The 12,685-nt window shown below is 43.2% G+C and overlaps 1 pseudogene; it reads right to left on the bottom strand.

Moving 5' to 3' along the window:
• Positions 1–6,207: 6,207 nt before the first annotated feature.
• Positions 6,208–7,240, bottom strand: LOC101785982 (annotated as a pseudogene).
• Positions 7,241–12,685: the final 5,445 nt, after the last annotated feature.

Raw genomic sequence — 12,685 nt, 5'->3', positions numbered from 1 at the left:
TGAAGTAGTTGCTCCTGGTGATGCTTTTATGAGCATTTCGATTGAGGGTGCGTTTGGCAGAGCTCCCAAAGCTGATTCTCTGCTGATTCCAGCAGGAGCTCTGCCAAACAGTTTTTCAGAGAGAATTGATTCTCTACTGATTCTATGAAATCATAATCTCTGAAATAAACTAAGATTCTATGAAGTGATTCTCCATCCTGATTTTAAGAGTTTATGCTAGAGAATTACTTTCAGCCACATAATCACTTCTCTCAAAGAACCAGCTCCCATAGAGAATTAGAATCAGATTGAGCTCTACCAAATAGACCCTGAATGTACTTTTTGGATCTCATGTTTTTTCACTCAAGGTGCCAATCTTAGATTATTATTTTTTATACACTTCATTGAATCCAGTGTAAAAATAATAATAATACTAATTTGAGGTTTACTAAAATGATAAGGGGTATATGAAATAATCGTTCTTGCTCCTTCTGTCTTAACTCTTGATGAGCGGTCAATTACTACTATAAGAATGGATGGAGTCAAGGAGCTCAGTAATTTTCACAAAAGAGGAGCTCTTTAATTAGTGGAATAAAGGTATGTCAACATAAGAAATAATCAAATAATAATGATGGAAAATTGCCTTGGAATGAATGACCTCTGCATTTGGTATAACAAAGCGATAATGGCTAAAATTTTGGGGAAAAAACATGACGGCTAAACAACAGTATGTAACAAAATTTACCGATTTTGTTGCAATACACTACAGATCATAGCATGATTTATTCCTTTTTCCTCTCTTTGTACAAATTTTCATTTGAGCTTCAATTTTATAGGTAGATAAATACTTATTTTATCCATTGTGTTTGTTAAGATTTCTCATACACTGGAGGTTGCATTTTGCGCGTGCTAGCACCTACAGTACCATAGCTTGCAGGGTGCTTGGAGCAATAGATATTTTCTCAGGTCACACCAGCTCAGTTTGTTTTCTTTTTTCAGAAGGACGTGAGCCGGCTTAGAATTGGCACTTCGGAGTGGCACTGCTGACCGTTTGAGCCACTGCCAGACGTGCGCTTGTGACTCCGTGAGTGACGGGTCTCCCCGGTCGCTTCTGAACGCAGGTTTGGCCGCACTAGCGCCCGACTTTTTGTGTGCCGCGCCCTCCTTCACCCCTTCCTTGCTCGTCTTGTGGGTGCGCCACCGCCAACGAGTAGCAGCACGAGCGGCAGCCGCTGAAGGCTGCGTCATGCATGCCCAATGCTGCTTTCGCTAGGGGCGAAGCTAGCACTGAATTAACCGTGGTGCACTGCTTAAGAGACTTGTAAATTTTACTAGATTTATATGGTACTTTTGAGTCTAATTAGTGGTAAATAAAAATTTTACCTGGTGCACATGCACCGGGGAGGGATAACGTGGCTTCGCCCATAAAAATTTTACCTGGTGCATTACAACGTGGCTTTGCCCATAAAATTTTTACCTGGTGCACATGCATCAGGGAGGGACAACGTGGCTTCACCCTAACTTTCGCTGTTACTGTAAACTCTTGAAGCTACCTGCATCCGAGTGACCACCACTCAACAGGCAAACAACGGAATTTGACCCAAACGATACACAACAATACAAGTCCAACACCGAATCATTCCTGATAACTACCATAAACTTTGAACCATCTAAAGAACATCAAATCAAGACATCATAATTCAGCAAACAACAGAGATGGCTCGTGGAAAGGTGCAAACGCAATGTCAGGAGAGTGATTACATGCCATTATTTAGCAGAAGACATGGTTGTGCGTCGAGCGAGTGCATGGGTGTTGTCGGGCCTGAGAAATGGTGCGCGTCCTTGAACCCGAAAGGAATTTGTTAGGCCCACACACGGTACATTGCACAAAGCTTGTTTGGCCTGCTCAACTGTCGCCGGCGTTTGAACTTGTCACCGCAACATCTTCCACGTGCTAATAATGCTGAAAGTGCTAGCAAATCTTTCACATACCTTTGTTGCTGCCTGCTGGTATGTGGAATTCATCGGCCATATGATTCGTGGTGGAAACATTCACTTGTGCTACTATGTGTTTCTCTCTTGCATCTTGTGTACTGTAAAACTTCACTTGACAAAATCAAAACAATGTAGCCAGTGAGCAGCTAATCCAAGAGCATCGACACCACCAGTGACGGTCCCATCGACCAGATAATAACTTCACGACACCAAGTAATTGGCACCAATAAGTAGGTAAGTACATCTCTTACTCATTGGGGACCTGCAAACACCATGGAGATTTCCATTTCTTGATAGTTTGTTCACAGAAATTTATTCCATGCCTTTTTTTTAGGAAACAGGAGGGTGTTACCCCTGCTGGTTATATATTGAAAAAAAGTAGAAATTACAAAAAACAAGAGGCAGTGTGAAGAGTTAAGAGACAAAGAAAGAAAGGACAAAAATCATAAAAATTACAAAGTCTGGTGCAACCATTCAGACATAGGTTGGTGCCATGCTTCTTTTACTCTGTGTTTAAGCAGAGTAAAGATCTCAGTAAAGCGGCTAAGAGCCCGAATATGTGGTTGCATTCCTTTGAAAATGAAGTCATTCCGAGACATCCATATGCACCAACACATAATAATGATGATTTCCATAAAGAATGGCACTTGCAGTTGAGTTTTGAAGCTGGCCATAATGGAGAAGGCATCTTGCTGAAGATCTGGGAATAGACCTAGTTTAATCCAGCATTCTTGCGCAAAAGGGCATTGCAGCAAAAGGTGGAAAATAGTTTCATCCGATCCATGAGGGCATAACACACAAGCGTAGGACGGTAGGGCCAAATGTCATCTTCTCAGGACATCCCTTGTGCTAAGCCTGTCCTTTAGGATCAACCAGAAGAAGACTCTATGTTTATTTTGACATCTTGAGGCCCATAACCATTTATATACCGTGTGCACCTGTATGTGTCCTGTTAGGAATTTGTAAGCTTGTCTTGAAGAATAGAAAGGATTACCCCAGATATAAGTCTAGACATCGGCATTATTAGAGAAGTGTACTAGGTCTGAAGCCAACTGAAGCAATTGCATGTATGGCCGAGTGGGCAGTGGCAAATGGAATAGATGCTGGAGTTCTGTAATCTCCAAAGCCCTTTGGAGAGATATATCTTGTGACTTAGTGAACGAGTAAAGGTGCGGGTAGGCTTGTGCTGGAACCTGATTACTCCACATGTCATGCCAAATGTAGCAAGTACTACCATCCTGAACTGAGATAGTAGCTATCCCTTTGAACTTGTCTAAAAACTTGACAATGTCTCTTCACCAAAAGGATCCTTTCTTTACTCATCCTGGTAATTTACCATTGGGGTAATACTTCTCCCATAATAACTGCACCCAAGGGATATCCAGTTTATTGAAGAACTTGTGGAGGTACTTAAGCAATAGGACCTCATTCTGGGTTTGCAGGTTTAGGACACCAAGACCACCCTCCTCTTTTGGTAGGATGACCAATTTCCAAGCTACCTTCGGAGGCTTTTTATTGTTGATGTCTAAACCTCTCCAGAAGCAATGTTTTCTGTACTTGTCCACTTGTTTGTATACAATTTTGGGCAGCAAAAAGGTACACATATGAAACATAGGTAGTGAGGTGAAGATGGAATTTACCAGTTGTAGTCTACCAGCCTCAGAAAGATAAGAGGATGTGGAAAGCAGTCTTCTTTCACATTTAGAAACCATAGGAAGAAATTCATAAATTGTTGGTTTGGTCAGACCAAGAGCTAATCCTAAGTATGTGAAAGGTAAGCTACCAATAGTACATCCAAAAAATTGAGATAATGATTGTATCTTGGCTTCTGGAATATTGATTGGCACCATCATGGACTCATTAAAGTTTACTTTCAAACTAGTGGATGTAGCAAAGTCATTTAGGATGCCTTTGAGGTGTAGAAGTTGTGTGGGGCAGCCTTCCATAATAATGAGAGTGTCATCAGCATATTGTATAATGGGAAAGTCTTGGCTATAGTTTACTTGTAAAGGAAGATGCAAATGACCCTGTGTTTTTGCATGGTTCAGAAGAGTTTGAAGTAGATCAGCACCAAGAACAAAAAGAAGGGGTGAGAGAGGGTCACCCTGTCTGACTCCCCTCTTATAGATGAATCTTTTTCCTGGAACTCCATTCAGAAGGATGGAGGAAGTCCCTGACTCAAAAATACGCTCCATCCATTGCAGCCATCTTAATCCAAAACCCTTGTGCTTCATAATCGCCATCATGGCTGTGCTCAATTCTATCAAAAGCTTTCTCAAAATCCAATTTGAGAATGACAATTTCTTTTTTTGATTTGTGACACAGGTACAAGTATTCAAAGGCCCAAGCAAGGCAATCCTGAATGGTTCTTGACTTAATAAACCCATATTGGTTTTTATGTACTAGGCTAGTGATCAACCGTTGCAGTCTGTTAGCCAGAACCTTGGTGAGAAACTTTATAGAAGTGTTGAGCAAAGAGATTGGTCTGTAGTCTGATACAGATGCAGCTCCATCAATCTTAGCTATTAAGGTAACATAAGATCCATTAATACTTTGTAGACAAATGTCACCCGCATGAAAGGCTTGGGAAAGGTCATAAAAATCTTCCTTAATAATATGCCAGCATGTTTTGATTAATGTGGTGTTAAACCCATCAGGTCCAGGAGCTTTATCATTTGGTAAATCTTTAATGACTACATCAATTTTTTCCTGAGTAAATGGTTCTTCCAGGCTTTGGAAACGTCTATAGGGCACCATGTATCTTTAAGACTCCTAGCTGAAGAAATGTCTCCATCTTTCCAGACTTCAAGTACTAGTTCAGTTGTTGAGAGCAGAACTACAAATTCTCTCATGCTCTTAATCGGTTCCCTTACTAAGCATAATCACTAGGACTTGATCACTATTCCACTGTGACCAACACATGCTGGTTGAAGCCAGAGGGCCCCCGCGCTTCACTGCTGATCTTCATCACGAGAGACATCCCTTAATGCCATGGCCTTCATGCAGAATCAAATGGATGAAACAAACATCAGTGGTAATCACGGAACCAGTCATTCATGGTAGAACAAAGGCACAAAGATATATTCAAAAAGAATACCGTTGTTCAAGTGCACCAATTCATGCTGGGTCTATATATAGGCATTTGGCGTACACAACCGCTTGCCATATTGTGGTAGAGCACTATATAAATCATCATAGTATTAAGACAGGTATTCACAAGAGCACAACAAAATAATTGAATATTGGTATATGGAAACTAAATTTCTATGATTTTGTCAAGAGGACACTAAAAAAATAACTTCCACACAACAGGGCAATTTCTTAGTGTCTTGTAGGCAAATTGCCCAAAAAGAAATGGGTAGTTGATCACCTTAGTTCTCTCTCGATGTCTTCATTTCCAGGATCCAACTTCTACACATCCAGAAGATCAATGCAGGCTTGATTGTTGTCCTAAGATGAAAAATGTAGCAAATTTCAGTCATATAAGGCATAACCTCATGCAGCTAGACTTGGAAGTGAATAAGCGAATTAGCAGACGATGTCTCACCCCGAGTAGCATGTAAGTCGTAGCTTGACGGTAGTAAACTTTCACCCAATTAGGGCGCATCATCCTGCACATGTGAGCATGCATTTGACAGAGCACCTTCGCTGTCACCCATACTTAGGGCCTGTTTGGTTGCTCACTAAATTTTCCATACCTAACCTTAGTCGTTAGCCACACTTGTGGCTTACCTAACTTTGTGGCAAAATAGATGTGTTTGATTAGTAGCCATGTATAAGGTTAGTTGTGGCAAAATTTGCATAGCAAGTGTTTGGATTGCTACTATAAATATTTGGCAAAAATTTGTGGCAGTGTTTGGTTTGCAGCCAAAGTTGGTTGTGATCACCCAAACACCATATACAGGTGAGAATACCTCTCTCTTGATGTTAAGTTGGTACTGCTACACTTCTGACAATTCAGATGTAAATTGAAAGCAAGGTCTGGATCTCATTCATCGATCATGATAGTCAATGTATATTTTAATTCTTTTACTTACAAAATGCTTACAGAAATGGAAGTACTACTTCCCATAAGCAGTCAGGAACTAGCTATATGAACCTAGGCAACTGACCACTGCATCCTATTGTAAACAAAAGCACTGCGGCTAGATACCCAAAAGAACCATCGCAGCTGAACATCCAACAGAAGTATCACAACTAAACAGCAAAAGCACAAAGTTGGACCTAGTACGGTTAATAATTTTCACCAGTGAGAAACTTGTACACCCAAGTCTGCAGAGTCGTGTCACTTGCACTGCTTAAAAAGTCACGCAGACCTTTTCTGTCATTGTGAGCTAGATACTGACAAACAGTTATCTTATTATAAGTGGTAATTGTCATTGCCTCTAGCCTCTCCCACAAGCTAGCATGAGGGTTTGGAGGCTGGGGCACTTGAGGAGCAGGAGCGTTGAGAAATTTCTGGAGTGATAGCAATGTGGAATTCAACTGTTCAGTGGACTCTGAGAAATGGCTCTTAGGCTTTTTTGGCTTCTTAGAAGGTGACTTGCTGCCTCTTGGACGCTTGGTACCAACTTGACTAGTGCAAGATGAGCTTTCTCCACCAGGTTTATTAGATAATGGTGATGGCAAAGTGTTAGAATCATCACCATTTAGATCTTCAGGAAGTGCATTGCCACTCATGTCATTCAGCCCTTGTGAATCATCACTCTCAGAATCATCATAGTCATTCATGCAAGTGTCCTAGTCGGTGGCAAGAGAACCATCAACATTAGTGCCCACGAACAGCTCTTGCATCTCATAGAAGAATTTGATGGGCTTAGAAAGCAAGTGCCTAGCCCTATCCTGCATTTCATGTAACAGAATTAATTAGCATTATAGACATTTTAATTATATTGCTTTCTGAGAGGAAATAAAATTGCACATACATTGAGATTTGCTTTTTCAGACTCTGAAATAGCCACCCATACATCTAGTGCCATCAAACACATTGCCACTGTTGCTCAAAGCCTTTGAGACATATTTCCAGTGTTCTTTGTAGTGCCTAAAGTGACGATCAACTTAGCAACCGTCACCCCCATAGCAAATTCTTTGTTTAAGGAATCAGCACACTTCATCTGATGTTGCTTCTTGAACTTAAATCCAGCATGCTTGTTTTTCATGTAATCAATGCACCAATCCAACATGACTTAGTCTGACCATCATCCCAATTGATGGTTCTTTCACGAGAAGGCCCATCCCCATCAACTTTCCCCTTCCCTTTTGCCATTGTTGTTCCTCATGACATGAGACAAATGAATTATACATACAACCATAATAAACTTAGAACATAATTAATTAAAAAGGATTGTGCTATGCAAATATTAGAACTGAAAGTCTCATAATGTGCACATACATAGCAAATTGGAAAGGCAAACATGAAAAGAGATTAGGCACCACACATCAACACTTCTACATGGTTTTGAGGAAGGAAAAGCTTTCTACATGTTAGCTACATCTTCAGCTATAGGTTGTCCTACTTTATCCTCCCACATCTTTTGATCCAGCTGATCCCGTTTGCGTGCCCATGCTTGACTCTCCTATTGCAAATCACGATGGATCCTCCTGCTCCCTGGTAGGGTTGAGTACCAAGCAACATCATCGTATACATATTCATATGGACCATTCTCTAGGATCCAATTATGCAGCGCACAGTAGGCAATGACAATTTTGACTTGAGTTTTCAGAGGAAAGAACGGCTGACTTGCAAAGATCTTAAAACGATTCTTCAATGTACCAAACGCTCTTTCAACAGTTGTTCTAAGAGAAGAGTGGCGATGGTTGAACAACTCCCTCAGGCATTCTAGCACTCTAGTACCCCTATATTATTTTAAGTGATAGCAAACACCATGGTACGGGGGTAGTATGCCTGGTCTTGCTGCATATCTAGCATCGGCTAGAAAAAATTTACCTACATGAATATGTGCACTACAGTTAGGTAAAGACTGAAACAACTTTTGAGACCAATGTGAGCCATGTGTACACTACTACAAAAGCGATTTGTAGGGGCACCCTATTTTTTTTCTAGAGGCAAGCAAAATTGCCACCCGCACCTACAAAAGGAGTGGGGCTACTGTAGAAATCGACCCACTCCTGGAAAAGCATTTGCAAGGGCAGGTCACGGGAGAACCCGCCCCTAGAAATGGTGCGCCTATTTTCAGGGCGGGCCATGTGGTGACCCACCACTAGAAATCACCATTTTCCGGGGCGGGTTACCCCATCACCCACCCCTGGAAATAGCGCCTATTTGCAGGGGCGGGTGATGGCATCACTCGCTCCCGAAAATGATTTCCAGCGATGGGTGATGACATGGGTCGCCCCTAGAAATGGGCTCATGAAAATAAATTCATAAATTTTTCATATGATCTCGGATGAAGATAAACTTTATATCAAAATTATATAACTCGACAAGACCTAAAACTTTGTAGTTGAAATTTTTTTTCATTTGAGATTGTTTAGTACTTCAAAATATCCATTTAAGTTCTCTAGTTTTAAAATCTAAAACTTTTGAATTTTCAAATAACATCAGCTATATAGAAGCTCAACATCAAACTTGTAGAGCTCGACGAGACCTAAACTTATAAGTTGAAAAGTTTTCAATTTGAGATTATATAATACTTCAAAATGTCATTATAAGTTCTCTAGTTGTGAAATATAGAATTTTTGAACCTTCAAATGACTTCGAATATAGAGAAGCTCTATACGAAATTGTAGAGCTCTATATGAAAGTTGTAACACTCAACGAGCTCTAAAGGGATATAAGTATATATAAATAAACGAGTACATGATGTTAATGTATAAGTATATGTGAATATATGTGTGAGTACATGTGAATGAGTTTAATGGATGTACTTTTTGAATACAAACTTTTTCATGTCATCTCGGATGAATAAAAGCTTTATATCAAAATTGTAGAACTCAACGAGACATAAAACTTTGTAGTTGACAATTTTTGCATTTGAGAGCATTTAATAGCTCAAAAATACATTTTAAAAGAAAAACACAAATAGAGAAATAATTGTAGGGGCGGGTGATGGTGTTATCCGCAACTGAAAATAATTTCTAGGGGTGGGTAATGGCATCACCCGCCCCTGAAAATCATTTCTAAGCGCGGGTAATGGCATGACCTGCTCCTAGAAATTATTTCGCGCAAAAAAATCATAACTTTTTCATTCGATTTCGGATAAAGGTAAACTTTATATCAAATTTGTAGAGCTCGACGAGATCTAAAATTTAGTAGCTGACAAGTTTTTCATTTGAAATCATTTAGTACTTCAAAAAATTATTATAAATATATAAAAGAAACACAACGTGCCACATCAGCGATCCAAACCTCCAAAATTGAGACCTCCCATTGGTTGAGGCCTCCACTTCCCCCCCACTCTTTCTCTCTCCCTTATCTTCTCCACTCACCCGTCCACATCCTCCCTCTCTCTCCCCCTCCTTCCCTCCCTCTCCCCCTCCTCCCTCCTTCCCTCCCTCTCACATGCATTGATAATGGTCTTACTCTTAGCTACAAAAGAAAAAAATTAAATAGCCGTGCTATAATTGGAGACAACGGCCATAGAAGTCCTTGCCAAACCATAAGTTGCCAAACCATAAGTTATGTGCGCTTTGAATTTATAAGCCTATTTAATCTGCTGGCAATATCTTATAGAGGTGGTACTCAAGCCTTCGCCGTGCCAGCATGGCCTTAACCCTCTTATATATCATGCCAAATTATATCATACTTGTGTGCTCTCATCGTCTAGGTAGGCCCAAACACGATCCAGGGCATGTAGTCGTGCCAACTCAAGACCCGACTCTCATAAAATACCATTAAAATAAGATTTATCTTGTTATAAACCATAAATTCACTACCCAATTCGTATGTGTGATGCAGTAATAAGAAGAGAAATTAACACAAGAAGAAGATATAAAGACTAAAAGATAGATTTGCCTATATTAGGGCACCCGCAAATTTATGAAGAGCAAGCTCTCTATAATTTTATCCACTTCAGCTATGGAGAACTCTATAGACTTCTTATTGCACAACAAATTAGCTATGCCATTTATTTCTAAATTTAGTGGGACCCACATGTCAGGAGTTTTTAATCCTACAATTCCTCTTCTCTTCCCCACGTTCTCCTTCTGCCTCATCTTCCCCAAAGTACTCTGCACGCCACGGCCAGACCCAATCTCCTCGCTGGCAAACTGGCATATCCACCTTGCTTCCGTCCGCGCAGGTGGCCCGGCAATCATGGACCCGATCCTCCGCGCTCCGCCTACGCCGGTGACCTAGAGGTCGTGGCCCGATCGGAGCTTGCACGCTCCGCCCCGCATCTTCCCGCACCAACGTTCGCGGTCGAGCTCTGCATATTTCCTCCTCGCGCTCGCGGCCCGACCACACTTCTCGTCCTTGCGCCAGCGGCCCGCGACCTCGCCCCTCCTCTGGTCTTCCCCACGCTAGCAGACCGGCGGAGTGCCTATCGGCAATGGATGCCGCGCGTCTCAGCCCCGCCCCGCCTGCCGCATGTGCACCGGAGGCCGCCCGCGGTGGATGCCGCAAGGCTGGGGCACCCTCTCGCCGGATCCCTACGGCATCCACGACCGAGCCCCTGCCAGCGCGGCGAGCAGGGCGAGCTCCCCTGTCCCTCCGTGGTGGGGCCCGTGCTGCTCCTACCCGCCGGTCGTCATGCTCAGCCCCTCAATCTGCCTTGCCTCATTCGCATCCGTCGTGGGCCTGCTCCATGTGGGTATGCATGCTAGCGGCTCTCGCTAGCCGTAGCGACATATGATTCTCTCTCCTCATCTCTATTTCCTACGTGGAAGTCTTGTATGGAGCATACCAACCCTGTTGCAGCTGCCCTTATTATCATGTCACCGAGACCATGTGCCTTCGCGTTGTGCTGTGCCGATCACCATGGCAGATCATCCTAGGCAATATAGGCACGCCACGCCCTAGCATTCATGCAATGCTAACATGTCCCATCAAAATTTATCATCTTATGTCATACCGTGCTTTGGATCGTGTTGAATGATTGTGCATTCATGTTATGCCCTAACAAACATATTTGAATTATTGAATATAGTACGTATTAAAATGGATATATAAAATAGCAGAGAATTAAAAAAGGGATGGATTGGATTGGATTTTATTTCAATTTAAATTGGACTAGAGTGGACGTGGACTACTAATACTTGGACATTCCTTTTTTTTTGCGAGGGAATACTTGGATATTCCGTGGATACCTTTTATTTGGATATGGTACTTCGATCCATTCCCATGTCTACTTATGACTTCAGTCAGTCGTGAAGCGGAATACTATAGTGTTGCAACGGGTTTTTTTTCTTATCGCCAATATTTATCATATGAAAATCGTGAGTAAAAATCTATATTGGGCCACGCCCAATAACCCGATAAGGCTCCGCCGTTCCGTCACCCACCCAATGACCAAGGCAATAACCCGACAACGACAAAGGCTCTGCCGTTCCGTTCCGTGTCACCCACTCACACTGTCACACACACCTGCTTTTCCACGAGGCCACTCCGCCGCCGCAGCCGCAGCCGCACCACGCTTCACTACTCCCCCCACCAACCCCAGGCGTCGCCCCCAGCAATCTGCTCCCACCCCGGGTCAGAACTCAGAAGCTCCTGGAGCCTAGGGTTCCCCTACTCCCATGGCGCTCCACCTCCACTCCGACGACACCGGGTTCTACGCCCGGGCCGCCATCGCGTGGCTGCTCTCCGCCTGCCTCGCCGCGGCGATCCTCATGGGCTGGATCCGCGGCCAGGGCTTCCGCGCGAGGACGGTCCACCTCGCCACGCTCTTCTACACCACCTGGCTCTCCCGGGACGCCCTCAAGCTGCACTTGGCCCACGGCATCCTCCCCGAGGTACCTCCGATCCGTCGTCGTCGTGCCCCCTTGTTCCTCGATCTGTTCGTAGTTAATTTCTTGGGCATTAACCAGATCTGTGGTTTCGTTTCTGACGATGGTCGGATCTGATGGATGGTTACCGTCGCATGCAGTCCCGCCGGCAGTGCAGAGGCCCCGTAGTCCCCGGCGTGCTGTTAGTGCCATAGTGCAGCTAGTATGTGGCCACAAGTGACTTTGATCATTAGCTGAACCGTCGTGGAAGAGTAACAAGACTCAACGCTGCTGCACTTTCATTGTTTCCATCCTCAACCATTGTGGGAACTGATAGTGCCATAGTGCAGCTAGTATATATGTGGCCATCCGCCATCACCCATGTACGTTCTACATTCTGAGCCACGGAATGAAGTTCAGCTTTGAAAACGTCAGTTATTGGTTTCAAAAGTTTTACATTCATATCGTGGAAGGAAGCGGTTGTGTTCGTGAGATCCTGTTCGATTTCCTCCCTATATTCGTCAGCCTGTTCGCTTCAGCTTATTCAGCTGGCTTTTCAGCCATCAAACAGTGTTTTCCTCTCACAATAAATCAGCCGTTTCGGCTTTTCAGCCGGCTTATAAGCTGAAGCGAACAGGCCCACGCGTGTCTGCTGCAGATGAGTAACAAATTATCTCTGCGTATGCGTTACCGATCGGTCGCCACCGATGGATAGCTTTGAACACGACCAGCATCATCGTCAACCTCACAAGAACTGATGAATCGCGCGGTCCCTGGTGCTTTTTTTTTCTCTCGAGGAATATTGAACTGGCGCGCTTGATAGCCG

The sequence above is a fragment of the Setaria italica genome, chromosome VI, assembly GCF_000263155.2.
Source record: "Setaria italica strain Yugu1 chromosome VI, Setaria_italica_v2.0, whole genome shotgun sequence".
Taxonomy (NCBI): Eukaryota; Viridiplantae; Streptophyta; class Magnoliopsida; order Poales; family Poaceae; genus Setaria; species Setaria italica.
This window is presented reverse-complemented; position numbering and strand designations above follow the sequence as displayed.